A 13,189-nucleotide genomic window follows, 5' to 3' on the forward strand; every position below is an offset into this window, starting at 1 on the left:
GTCGTCTGGATAAGAGCGTCTGCTAAATGACTTAAAAGTAAATGTAATGTAACCAGGTCCAGAGTATGGCTGTGGTTATGGGTGTGCCAGTAGAAGGCCTTGGTAATAACGGTCAGAGTATGGCTGTGGTTATGGATGGGCCCAGTAGAAAGCCCTTGGTATAACCAGGTCCAGAGTATGGTTGTGGTTTATGGGTGGACCCAGTAGAAAGCCCCTTGGTAATAAGGTCAGAGTATGGCTGTGGTTATGGTGGACCGTAGAAAGCCCTTGGTAATTAACCAGGTCCAGAGTATGGTGTGGTTATGGGTGAGCCAGTAGAAAGCCCCTTGGTAATAACAGGTCCAGAGTATGGCTGTGGTTATGGGTGGGCCAGTAGAAAGCCCTTGGTAATAAAGGGTCCAGAGTATGGCTGTGGTTATGGGTGGACCCAGTAGACGCCCTTGGTAATAACCAGGTCCAGAGTATGGGCGTGGTTATGGATGGGCAGTAAGAAGCCCTTGGTAATAACCAGGTCGATTATGGCCGGCGGTTAGAGTGGGGAGTAGAAAGCCACTTGGTAACAAGGTCCAGACTATGGCACGGTTATTGGGGTGGCCAGTAGAAAGCCCTTGGTAATACCAGGTCCAGAGTATGGCCGTGGTTATGGATGGGCCCAGTACAAAGCCCCTTGTAATCACAGGTCCAGAGTTATGGCCGCGGTTAAGGTGGCCCAGTAGAAAGGCCACTTGGTAATAACCATGTCCAGAGTATGGCCGTGGTTATGGGGTGAGCCCAAGTAGAAAGCCCTTGGTAATAACCATGTCCAGTGTATGGTTGTGGTTACGGTCTGCCATTAGAAAGCCCATTGGTAATAACCAGGTCCAGAGTATGGCCACGGTTATGGGTGGGCCCAGTAGAAAGCCTTGGTAATAACAGGTCCATAGTATGGCTGTGGTTATGGGTGGGCCAGTAGAAGCCCCTTGGTAATAACCAGGTCCGAGTATGGCTGTGGTTATGGTGGGCCCAGTAGAAAGCCCCTTGGTAATAACCAGGTCCAGAGTATGGTGTGGTTATGGGTGGGCCAGTAGAAAGCCCCTTGGTAATAACCAGGTCCAGAGTATGGCTGTGGTTTATGGGTGGGCCCAGTAGAAAGCCCTTGGTTATATACAGGTCCAGAGTATGGCGCAGTTATGGAAGGGCTTAGTAACACGTTGGATGAAGTCCATAGATTTCAAAAGATTCATAATTCATGGCTTGGAGTCAGTGTCTTTGTCAACATGAATATTAAAATCGCCCAACACAAGACACAGACAATAGACACGGTGGCTGACATCAAAGACAACAGAATAGTTCAGATAAATAGTATAGAAAGTGGGGCAGTGTTTTGTGTGGCCTATACAGGGTTATAGCAGCACTGGTGGCTGAATGTAAGACAGTATAGCATGATGCACTGGTGCTGCATGATGCACTGGTGGCTGACATGTAAACAGTATATCATGATGCTCAAAAGACCCAAAGTCGGCAAACGAAATATCCTTACAGCTGTGAGCGTTAGTAAAAATAGAGGCTATCCCCCCCCACCCCTTTTCAATTTTCTGATAGAGTATAAAACGCTGTAGTCCGGGGGGGAGGATTCAATAGGAGCAGTACTACAGTTTGATGACACCTATGTTTCAGTCAGAAACATGAAATCAACTTTTCGCTCAGTAATGAGGTAATTCACAAGAAATGTTTTACTAGTGACTGCTCTAACATGTAAAAGTGCKATATTCAATGAAAGTGAAGGAAAGGGAAAAGGGGGGATACCTAGTCAGTTGCACAACTGAATGTATTCAACTGAAATGTGTCTTCCGCATTTAACCCAACCCCTCTGAATCAGAGAGATGCGAGGGGCTGCCATAATCGACATCCACATCTTCGGCACCCGGGGAACAGTGGGTTAACTGCCTTGCTCAGGGGCAGAATGTCTGCCTTGAAGCAAACAATGGAATATCAAACAAATTATTAACCTTAAAATCTCCAATCTAATAGATTTGTAGGAGAGGACTCACTAGAAGGCAGGTTTAAATACTTACTTACCTTTTTGTATTCCAGGAAAGGTTTCCTCTTCTTTTGTCTCGGGGTATTCGCCTTATGTAGCCCCGCCCACTTGACTATGGTTGGACTACCTGGAGTTTGAGGGATACAACACATTTCTGCTCATTTGGCTGTCTGGACTGCTATTCGTGATCATTTAACTCATTCATGTTTGTACAGATCATTACCCATTGACAAACCATTGCACACTGTGCAGAGACTGAAAGCAGATTGATATCCAGACAAATTATACATTAACACTKAATTCTACGTTTCTTGGAAATAAGCAGAGATCTGGATATAAAATATCAAATAAAGACTACTGAATACTAGTATTTAACTTAGTGGCTGAAAAACGAGTCCTGCCATGGATGTCTGTTCAATAGATTTATATTGTAAATTGGCTGTTGGATGTTTCAAATTGATTAAAACATTCTTTTTTTTTTTCAAACGCTTAAAAAAATTAAAAAAAATCTATTATTGTTGAAAGATTCGGTACACACAATACAATCTTGTGTAATTTACACATGTCAAGAAAAAATATTGTCTTTCCAACGCACTACCCAGTAGTAAACTAAAGTGAATGTATAAATAGAAATTGAACAGTGTACTTTTTTTTWAAACAGTCGGAAGGTGGCAGCATTTAGCTGATGACTGAGCTGAGAAAGGCTCTGTCCTCAAACGCCCCCACTATCATTGAGGCGTTCATCCATGAACAAACACAACTGAAAACAAACAGAAATACTGTATTTGTAACTTTAATATCATGGAGATTTTAACTTTATAATTCTGCTCTATTTTTGGTATCTACATATTAGTTGAGTCTTAAACCATTAAGGTGTGTTTATGTGATCTCATCCCCAGAAGTATGTTTCTGACTGACTTTGAAGAGGTCATGAAAGAGGCACTAGGGTGACCCAAAGCTCGGTCCTTTGGGTTCTGACCCAAAGCTCGGTCCTTTGGGTTCTGACCATTGGCTTGAGTGACCGCTGGCAGCGCTCTGTGTGTGTGTGTGTGTGTGTGTGTGTGTGTGTGTGTGTGTGTGTGTGTGTGTGTGTGTGTGTGTGTGTGTGTGTGTATCATCTTGTGCGTGTACTCAGTCAGTTGTGGCTTTTCATACCTGAGTCAATGAGTTATATACTCAATTGCACTGCGTGCCACTCTCTAACTGAAACCCACCCGAACATACCTAAATATGTATGGCTGCACACATGACTGTACGGTCTGCTAAATGGAATGTATTATTATTATTAGATGATGATGAATGATGATGATTACAGCTCTCTCAGCTCCACATCCACAAGAGCAGCCACCACCATCTTAACATACAGTCCAATAGCCTATCCCACACCATCTAACAGTACAGACCAATAGCCATCCCAGCTCATCTAACAGTACACCAATAGCCTATCCCAGCTCATCTAACAGTATAGAGACCAATAGCCTATCCCACCCCATCTAACAGTACAGACCAATAGCCTATCGCCACCCATCTACAGTACAGACCAATAGCCTATCCCACCCATCTAAACAGTTACAAGACCAATAGCCTATCCCCCATACCCTATCTAACATACAGACCAATAGCCTATCCACCCCATCTAACAGTTAAACAGCCCAATAGCCTATACACCCACCCCATCTAACATTACAGGACCAATAGCCTATCCACCCCATCTAACATTACAGACCAATAGCCTATCCCACCCATCTAATTACAGACCAATAGCCTATCCCACCCCATCTAACATTACAGACCAATAGCTATCCCCCACCATCTAACATTACAGACCAATAGCCTATCCACCCCAATCAACCAGTAAGACAATAGCCTATCCCCCCCATCTAACAGTACAGACCAAGCCTATCCTCGCACCCATCTACAGACACCAGACCAATAGCCTCTCCCACCCCCATCTAACATTATAGACCAATAGCCTATCCCACCCATCTAACCATTAACGACCAATAGCCTATCCCACTCCATCTAACATTACAGACCAATAGCCTATCCACCCCATCTAACATTACAGACCCCACTAGCCTATCGCACCCATCTAACTTAAGACCAATAGCCTACCCACCCCATCTAACGATTAGACCAATAGCCTATCCCACCCCATCTAACATTACAGACCAACCATAGCCTATCTCCAGCCTCATCTAACACATTACAGACCAAAGCCTATCGCACCCCATCTAACAGTACAGACAATAGCCTATCCACCACCTACATAACATTACATAGCTATCCAACACCCATTCTACCTCCCAACTCCATCTAACATTACAGACCAAATAGCCTATCGCACCCCCATCTAACATTAACGACCAACTTAAAAGAAGCCCTATCCCACCCGCATCTAACATTTACAGCACCCAAATTAGCATCCCAGCTCATCTAACATTACAGACCAATAGCTATCGCACCCCATCTAACAGTAAGACAATAGCCTCTCCACCCCATCTAACATTACTAGACCAAATAGCCTAATCCCACCCCATCTAACATTACAGACCAATAGCCTATCCGCACCCCATCTAACATTACAGACCAATAGCCTATCCCACCCCACTAACATTACGACAATAGCCTATCCACCCCATCTAATCATTGACAATAGCCTATCCCCCCATCTAACATACAGACCAATAGCCTATCCCACCCCATCTAACATTACAGACCAATAGCCTATCCACCCCATCTAACAGTACAGACCAATAGCCTATCCCACCCCATCTAACATTGACAGACCAATAGCCTATCCCACCCCATCTACCATATACAGACCAAAGCCTATCCACCCCATCTAACATTACAGACCAATAGCCTATCCCCACCCATCTAAAGTAACATGACCACATAGCCTATCCCACCCATCTAACAGTAACAGACCAATAGCCCTATCCCAACCCATCTATAGCTACAGACCAATCAGCCTATCCCACCCCATCCTAACAGTACAGACCAATAGCCTATCCCACCCATCTAACAGTAAGCAGCACCAATACAGTCCTATACCCACCCCATCTAACATTAAGACCAATAGCCTATCGCACCCCATCTAACATTCTAGACCCAATGCCCCTATATCCCACCCCATCCTATCATATACAGAACCAATAGCCTATCCCACCACCATCTAACATTACAGAGCCAATAGGCTATCCCACACCATCTAACATGTACAAGACCAATAGCCTATCCCACCCCATCTAACCAGTACAGAACCAATAGCCTATCCCCACCCCATCTACAGTACACCAATAGCCTACCACCCATCGAACATACAGACCAATAGCTCTCCACCCCACTAACATTAAGACCAATAGCCCTATCCCACCATCTAACATTAAGAGCCAATAGCCTATCCCACCCCATCTAACATTACACGACCATCAGCCTATCCCACCCATCTACAAATAACAGACCAATAGCCTATCCCCACCCATCTAACATATACGACCAATAGCCTATCCCACCACCACAATCTAAACCAGTATCCAGACTCAATCAGCCTATCCCACCCCATCTACACTTAAGACCAATAGCCTATCCCAGCTCATCTACATTACAGACCAATAGCCTATCCACCCCATCTAACATTACAGACCAATAGCCTATCCACCCATCTAACATTCAGACCAATAGCCATCCACCTCATCTAACATTACAGACCAATAGCCTATCCCACCCCATCTAACATTAACAGACCAATAGCCTATCCCACCCATTCTAACATACAGACCAATAGCCTATCCCACCCCATCTAACCATTACAGACCAATAGCCTATCCCACCCCATCTAACATTACAGACCAATAGCCTATCCCCCCCATCTAACATTCAGACCAATAGCCTACTCCACCCCTCTACATGTACGACCAATAGCCTATCCCACCCCATCTAACATTATAGACCAAATAGCCTATCCCACCCCATCTAACATTACAGACCAATAGCCTATCCCAGCTCATCCTAACATTACAGACCAATAGCCTATCCACTCCCATCTAACAGTACAGACCAATAGCCTATCCCACCCCATCTACATAAGACCAATAGCCTATCCACCCCAATCAACATTAAGACCAATAGCCTATCCACCCCATCTAACATTACAGACCAATAGCCATCCCCCCATCTAACATTACAGACCAATAGCCTATCCCACCATCTAACATTACAGCGCAATAGGCCTATCCACCCCATCTAACTACAGACCAATAGCCTATCCCACCCCATCTAACATTATAGACCAATAGCCTATCCCACCCCATCTAACATTACAGACCAATAGCCTATCGCACCATCTAACATCACAGACCAAATAGCCTATCCCAACCCCATCTACGTAAACAGACCAATAGCCTATCCCACCCCATCTAACATTCAGACAATAGCCTATCCACCCCATCTAACATTACAGACCAATAGCCTATCCCACCCCATCTAACATTACAGACCAATAGCTATCCCACCCCATCTACACATTACAGACCAATAGCCTATCCCACCCCATCTAACATTAACAGACCAATAGCCTATCCACCCCATCTAACATACAGACCAATAGCCTATCCCACCCCATCTAACATTACAGACCAATAGCCTATCCCACCCCATCTAACATTACAGACCAATAGCCCTATCCCCCGCCATCTAACCATTATAGACCAATAGCCTATCCCACCCATCTAACATTACAGACCAATAGCCTATCCCACCCCATCTAACATTACGACAATAGCCTATCCCACCCCATCTAACATTACAGACCAATAGCCTATCCCACCCCCATCTAACATGACAGACCAATAGCCTATCCCACCCCATCTAACATTACAGACCAATAGCCTATCCGCACCCCATCTAACATTACAGACCAATAGCCTATCCCCCCCATCTAAACTCATGACCAATAGCCTATCCCACCTCTACACATTACAGAAATAGCCTATCCACCCCACTAACATACAGACCCAATAGCCTATCCCACCCCATCTACACATTACAGACCAATAGCCTATCCCACCCCATCTAACATACAGACCAATAGCCTATCCACCCCATCTAACATTACAGGCCAATAGCCTATCCCACCCCAATCTAACATTACAGACCAATAGCCCCTATCCCACCCCATCTAACATTACAGACCAATACCTATCCACCCCATCGTAACATTACCGACCAATAGCCTATCCCCCCATCTAACATAAGACCAATAGCCTATCCACCCCACTCAACATTACAGACCAATAGCCCTATCCCACCCATCTAACATTACAGACCAATAGCCTATCCCACCCCCATCTAACATTATAGACCAATAGCTATCCCCACCACTAAACATTACAGACCAATAGCCATCGCACCCCATCTAACATACAGACAATAGCCTATCCCCACGCCATGCTAACATTATAGACCAATAGCTCTCCCCCACTAACATTACACATACACCCACCTCTAATTACAGACCAATGCCTATCCCAGCTCATCTACACACTTACCGACCAATAGCCTATCCCACCCATCTAACATACAGACCAATAGCCTATCCCACCCCATCTAAACCATTACAGAGACCACCATAGCCTATCCAGCTCATCTAACATTACAGTCCAATAGCCTATCCCACCCATCTAAACATTACAGGCACATTGTGTTACATTGTAATGACGGGCTCGTATTTAAGCACGAGACAGAATGTACCACCATGCTAGGGTCCTGGGTCGCTAGTTGCTCCATCTGCAGGGAGTCGGGGTTACATGTGCAATCATCTCAAGGTGTCGTCTCATTCAGCCAATATCCAACGACGGGCAGGGGGAGGGTAGTGTGTGGTGATGTGACCAATAGAGAGCAATTGGTGTAGGGATTGACTAGTGGGTGCGACGGTTCCACGCAAACCCTCGCTGAATTGCTTTTTTTTTTTTTGTTCATTGTCTCCATGGACAGACCCCCTCTCCTATACAGCTGTCAGGGCGCGATACAAGGTACCACTTTACCACCCTCCCTTCTTGCTCTGCGACCAAACTGCCAAGCCCCCCTCTGTCAGATTCCGTGCTGCAAGTTCGCCTGCGTGCTGACAGGATTCAACATTTAGAGCTTAACTTCTCTATCACAGTGCACTTTACACGTCATATCAACCCAACAATGGGAAGTGTTGTCACGGCCTGACCTGTAGTTTCCTTTTGTATTCTCTATTTGGTTTGGTCAGGGCGTGAGTTGGGTAGGGCATGACTATGCTTTTGTTCTTATGTTGTCCCTTTTCTATGTGTATTGGACCGGGGTTGGTCTTCTCAATCAGAGGCAGCGCTCTATCGTTGCGCTCTGATTGAGAACCATACTAGGGTAGCCTCATCCACTGTTGCGGTGGTGGGTAAGTCTGTTTTCCGTGTGCTTTGGTGTCCTTACGTCTAAGAATGTGTTCGTGTTTTTTGGTTCTTGCTCTTGGTTACTATTGCTTCGTGTTCAGGTTATTTATTTATTAACAATAAACACACTTACCAACCGCTGCACCTTGGTCTCCTCCATTAGAACCATCGTTACAAAGTGTGTGTGTGGGGGGGAGAGGGGCTTTAATATCATTGCAGTGCTCAGACGTGACTCAGATGCTACATCCCCAGAGAGTGATGTATGTTGGTCCTGATGGCTTCATAGTTCTGTTTGTTGCCTCATGACAGCATGACCGTAATGACGCTCCTACACATATATGTAAGCGTGTTTCGTTCTACAGTACAGAATGCTATGACTCTCCTTACAGATACTGTAGGTGTCCTCGGTGACGATGGATAACTGACTCTCCTACAATACTGAGGTGTCTCGTGACAGATGCGATTAATGAAGTCCTACACATACTGTAGGTGTGTGTTCCTCAGGACAGAATGGCTATGACTCTCCTACAAATACTGGTTAGGTGTGGTGTTCTCCTCAGCTGACAGATGACTAATTGAACTATCCTACAATACTGTATGGTGTTTGTTCTTCAGTGAAGATGATAATGACTCTCTACAATGAGCTGTACGGTGTTTCCTCAGTGACCGATGGATAAGACTTCCCATACAATACTGTAGAGTGTTCCTCGTTGACAGATGCGATAATGCCATCCCTACAATACTGTAGGCTGTTCCTCAGTGGACAGATGGATATGACCTCCACATATGATTAGGTTGTTCCGCTGACAGATGGATAATACTCTCTACATACGTTGGTGTTCCTCGGTGACAGATGATAATGACTCCTACAATACTAGTAGGTCTGTTCCTCGGTGACGTGGATAATTGAACGCTCCTACATACTGGTTTAAATAAGTGTTGTTCCTCAGTGACGATGGGATATGACGCTCTCACAATACTGAGTTGTTCCTCAGTGACAGTTCTTACACTACTGTACTGCCTCATTACTGCTAATTAATGTCATGGTGGCCCATAAGAGATTGTTTTGGCCACTAGAGCCTCTTATGGTAGTGTGTGGCTCCCCACAGCTGTAAAAAAGAAGACATTGTTTCATGTCGCATACGCAGTAGGTGAAGTTTCCCCTAGACCAGGGATCAGTCAACTAGATTCAGTCACTTCAGATGTTTTTATGCAAGCGGATGCTCCGGGATGGGGCGGAACACAATTACAAATAATTTGTACACTGCAAATTGTGCTCACAGAAGCCCAAACCATATTGGCTAAAAACATAATAATTTCAAACCTTGCTACATACGCTATATTCTTATGTGGAAATTGGGGAACAGATTTATTCAACTAAAACCGTTTGAACTTGATTTTCCTGGTGTTTTACAGTCTTTTATGTCCAACAATAAAAAAATATATACATAATTTCATGCTCGAAAGCTTCTGGGCCAATAAAAACCACTGTGGGCAAAGTTCGGCCGGTGGCCACCAGCTTGGGGACCCTGCCGTAGACGCTCAGTTTGGCTCGTTTGGCAATCCCCCACTACATGTTTAGAGGATTGGGGACGGGAAGCTGATCATTAGGAGAACTTCACCAGAAGGTTTACAGTGGAACCCAAAATAAGTTACCTGGAACCAAAAGAGATTCTACCCTTGAACCAAAAGAGTTCTCGGAACCAAAAAGAAGTTCTACCTGGAACACAAAAGGTCATCCTATGGGGACCAGTGTAGAGGTCATAACCCTTTTCACTATCCTAGACTGTAGAACTTAACTTGGGTCAAAGGGGAGGGTTTAGGCTACATGTAATTTCATTATCACTGAGCTGGCAGGCAATACCACCTTTGAATCACTCACTGCTGGCTTGGCTTCTGAAGCTCAAGCACGGTTGGTTGTGGTCGTCCCTGGATGGGAGATCAGATTACGCTGAAATGGTGTGAGGGCCAGTAGGAGGCACCATTCCTTGGTCTAAAAAAATATCCCAATGACGGCAGCCAGTGATGGTGACATTGCTCTGTGTAGGCGTGTGTCTTCAGCTGGTGACATTACAAACTGGTGTCCTGACTCTGTGGTACATTAAGATCGTGTCGGCATTTATGTAAGAGTAGGGGTGCTAACCCTGTCTTCTTGGCCTTGCCGGCAACCTAATCATCCCAGTTACAATTGGCTCATTCATCTCTGTGTAACTAACTGTTGCTGGTAAATGAGAATGTGTCCCCAGCAACTTAGCTGGTAAAAATATGGGTAAACCAGTCACATTAGGTAGAGTATACAAAAGGCAAGTCAGGAATGCCCAGTGGCACCAGTAGAGTTAGAAAGGCAAGTCCAGAATGTCCCAGTGGCACAGGTAGAGTGCAAGTCAGAATGTCCCAGTTGGTGCTGACCTGTCCATCCCTATTGACCCTGTGAATATTGAGTGGCTCTGTTAGCACCTACAAGGTTTGTTATAGCGGGGGAAGATGGTGCCAATATGGAAGAGACGAGAATCCCTTTCAGAGGCTGTGGTTTTCCTCCTAAACCATGAGAGAAGGATAGCCCCTCCATTCGACAGGTCAGTTTAGGGCAAATGATATTGTCGTACAGAGATCTCAGCCTGCGTGTCATATCCAGCTTTTCATTTACTGAAATTCCGTCTTCGTCCGTGTGCTTCAGCATGGGTGAAATTCACTAATTAAGATAGTGTGTGTATTGCAACAGTTTACACAAAGTAAGTAAATGCAGTTGAATACATGTGATGAGACCAAGTTTTCATACTCAGGCTTAGTCCAACATTCCTATCGCAAGCTCATTATCTTTAACCACATGTGACACAGCCAGCCTTTATATCTGATTATTTGTTTTCAGCATTGATCTGATGGCTTGATACAACAGAAGGTGCTATAGCACGTAACCTGTCCTGACTTTGTGTGATACTATTGGTGACCTGTAGTGATCTCGTCAGACACGGATAACTCACTGGTGAGGATGGCACTGCTACTGGTTAGTGAGCGAAGATAAAGCTAATAGTTGTTTTATGATAACATAATGTGACAAACACTGATTAGGATTCTGTACAAAACAAAAGTTACAGTCATGCTAGCTTGTTTTGACAATGTTTTGGGAGTATTTTAGCATTCATCGGGTAGGAGTACGAATAACACATTGACTGTGACTCACTGCAAACCCCCTACACCAAAAGCACATACATACTAGATATGCTAATTAGTTACTTTTGACTGTTAGTTTGTTTTTGACAAAATCTAATTTGTTGTGTCAGGTTATAGTTGATTTTAATTTTCAAATCTCAGTTTTACTCTTATACAAAAAAATGGTAAAACAATTACGTTACCTGCAAACAACCTATTAGCAGATTACGCAGAATCCTTTAAAAAAAACTAGAGATTATCTTCTTGGATTGCTCTTTTAACATTCAGAAAGGACGTTGTGTTGCAAAAAATACATTCAATGGACCAGCTTTATGTTTTCTCAATGATATTAAATTCCAGCATTGAAAACAACGCATGTTAAGTTGTTTCCACCTGAGCCGAAGTCTGACCACAATCAGAGACCACATATGACACAAAATGTAGTTTTCATGATCCCTTTGTCATCTATACCTTTAAATATTGGAACCTTTATGGTGAAACTGGCATGTCCGTTTGGATTTCACATACAACAAAGAGTTACTGCAAACCACCCAACAATTCTTTCCCTTTTCCTTCACTGCTGAGTGAAGGAAAGCTGCCAACAATTGCTAAGCATATTATGGGAACTCCTTCAAGGACTGTTTGAAAAGCATTCCAGGTGATGTACCTCATGAAGCTGTGTTGAGAGCATACAAAGCTGATCATCAAGGCAAAAGGGTGGCTACTGTTGAAGAATCTAAAATGTAAAAGTATTTAGTTCAATAGTTTGATTGTTGAACACTTTTTGTTACTACATGATTCCTGTATGTTGTTATCATTAGTTCTTGATGTCTCTCACTATTAATCTACCAGTGTAGCAAAAGTCAAAATAAGAATCAATCAATTTCATCAAACCCTTTATTGATGTATTACTTTTTTTGCAGGCTAACTGTAGGTTTTTGATTTGATTTTATTAGGATTTATTTTAGTCTCATTAAGGGACTAATCTTTCCAAGAGTCCTTAAACTTAAAATTACCAATTTTATAATACGATCCATTTTCCACATAAACACCAGCTTGTTACATGACAGGAGTAGATACACTGAACATATTTGACCAAGAATAAATAACTGTGACCAGTCTTGACAAAGGATAGATTGATTTCCTGCGATCTACCATGTCAAGCACAACCTTCCTAATGTATTATATTTTAAATGGTTGTAAATGAACTGTTTGGAATTTATATATATGAAAGGTTTCTGGTTCGCTCAGATACATTAATTACTTTCTTTTATTGCTCGAATGCTAAATGTTATTTTGCCTATTTCTCTTTCTGTCTGGACAACACAGTAGATGGCATGGACAGTCTCAGTTCCAGTATTACTGAATGTTATGTTCTCTTACCAAACGAATAACTGTTGTGGAATTAGCTTGGCTCGTGTTAATGGTGTAAATGTGAAAAAAAAAACAAAAAAACTGCAGTAATGATCAGAAGGATGATCTAATATTTACCGGAAAGAATGTCTAAGAACACCCCAAGTATTAATTGGAAGTCAGGTGAATACTGTTCTGTGGTCTGGGGCACCAGCACTTAGGAGGCTGTAGATTACACAGACAACAGCAG

Source organism: Salvelinus sp. IW2-2015, unplaced genomic scaffold (genome assembly GCF_002910315.2).
Source record: "Salvelinus sp. IW2-2015 unplaced genomic scaffold, ASM291031v2 Un_scaffold629, whole genome shotgun sequence".
Classification (NCBI taxonomy): domain Eukaryota; kingdom Metazoa; phylum Chordata; class Actinopteri; order Salmoniformes; family Salmonidae; genus Salvelinus; species Salvelinus sp. IW2-2015.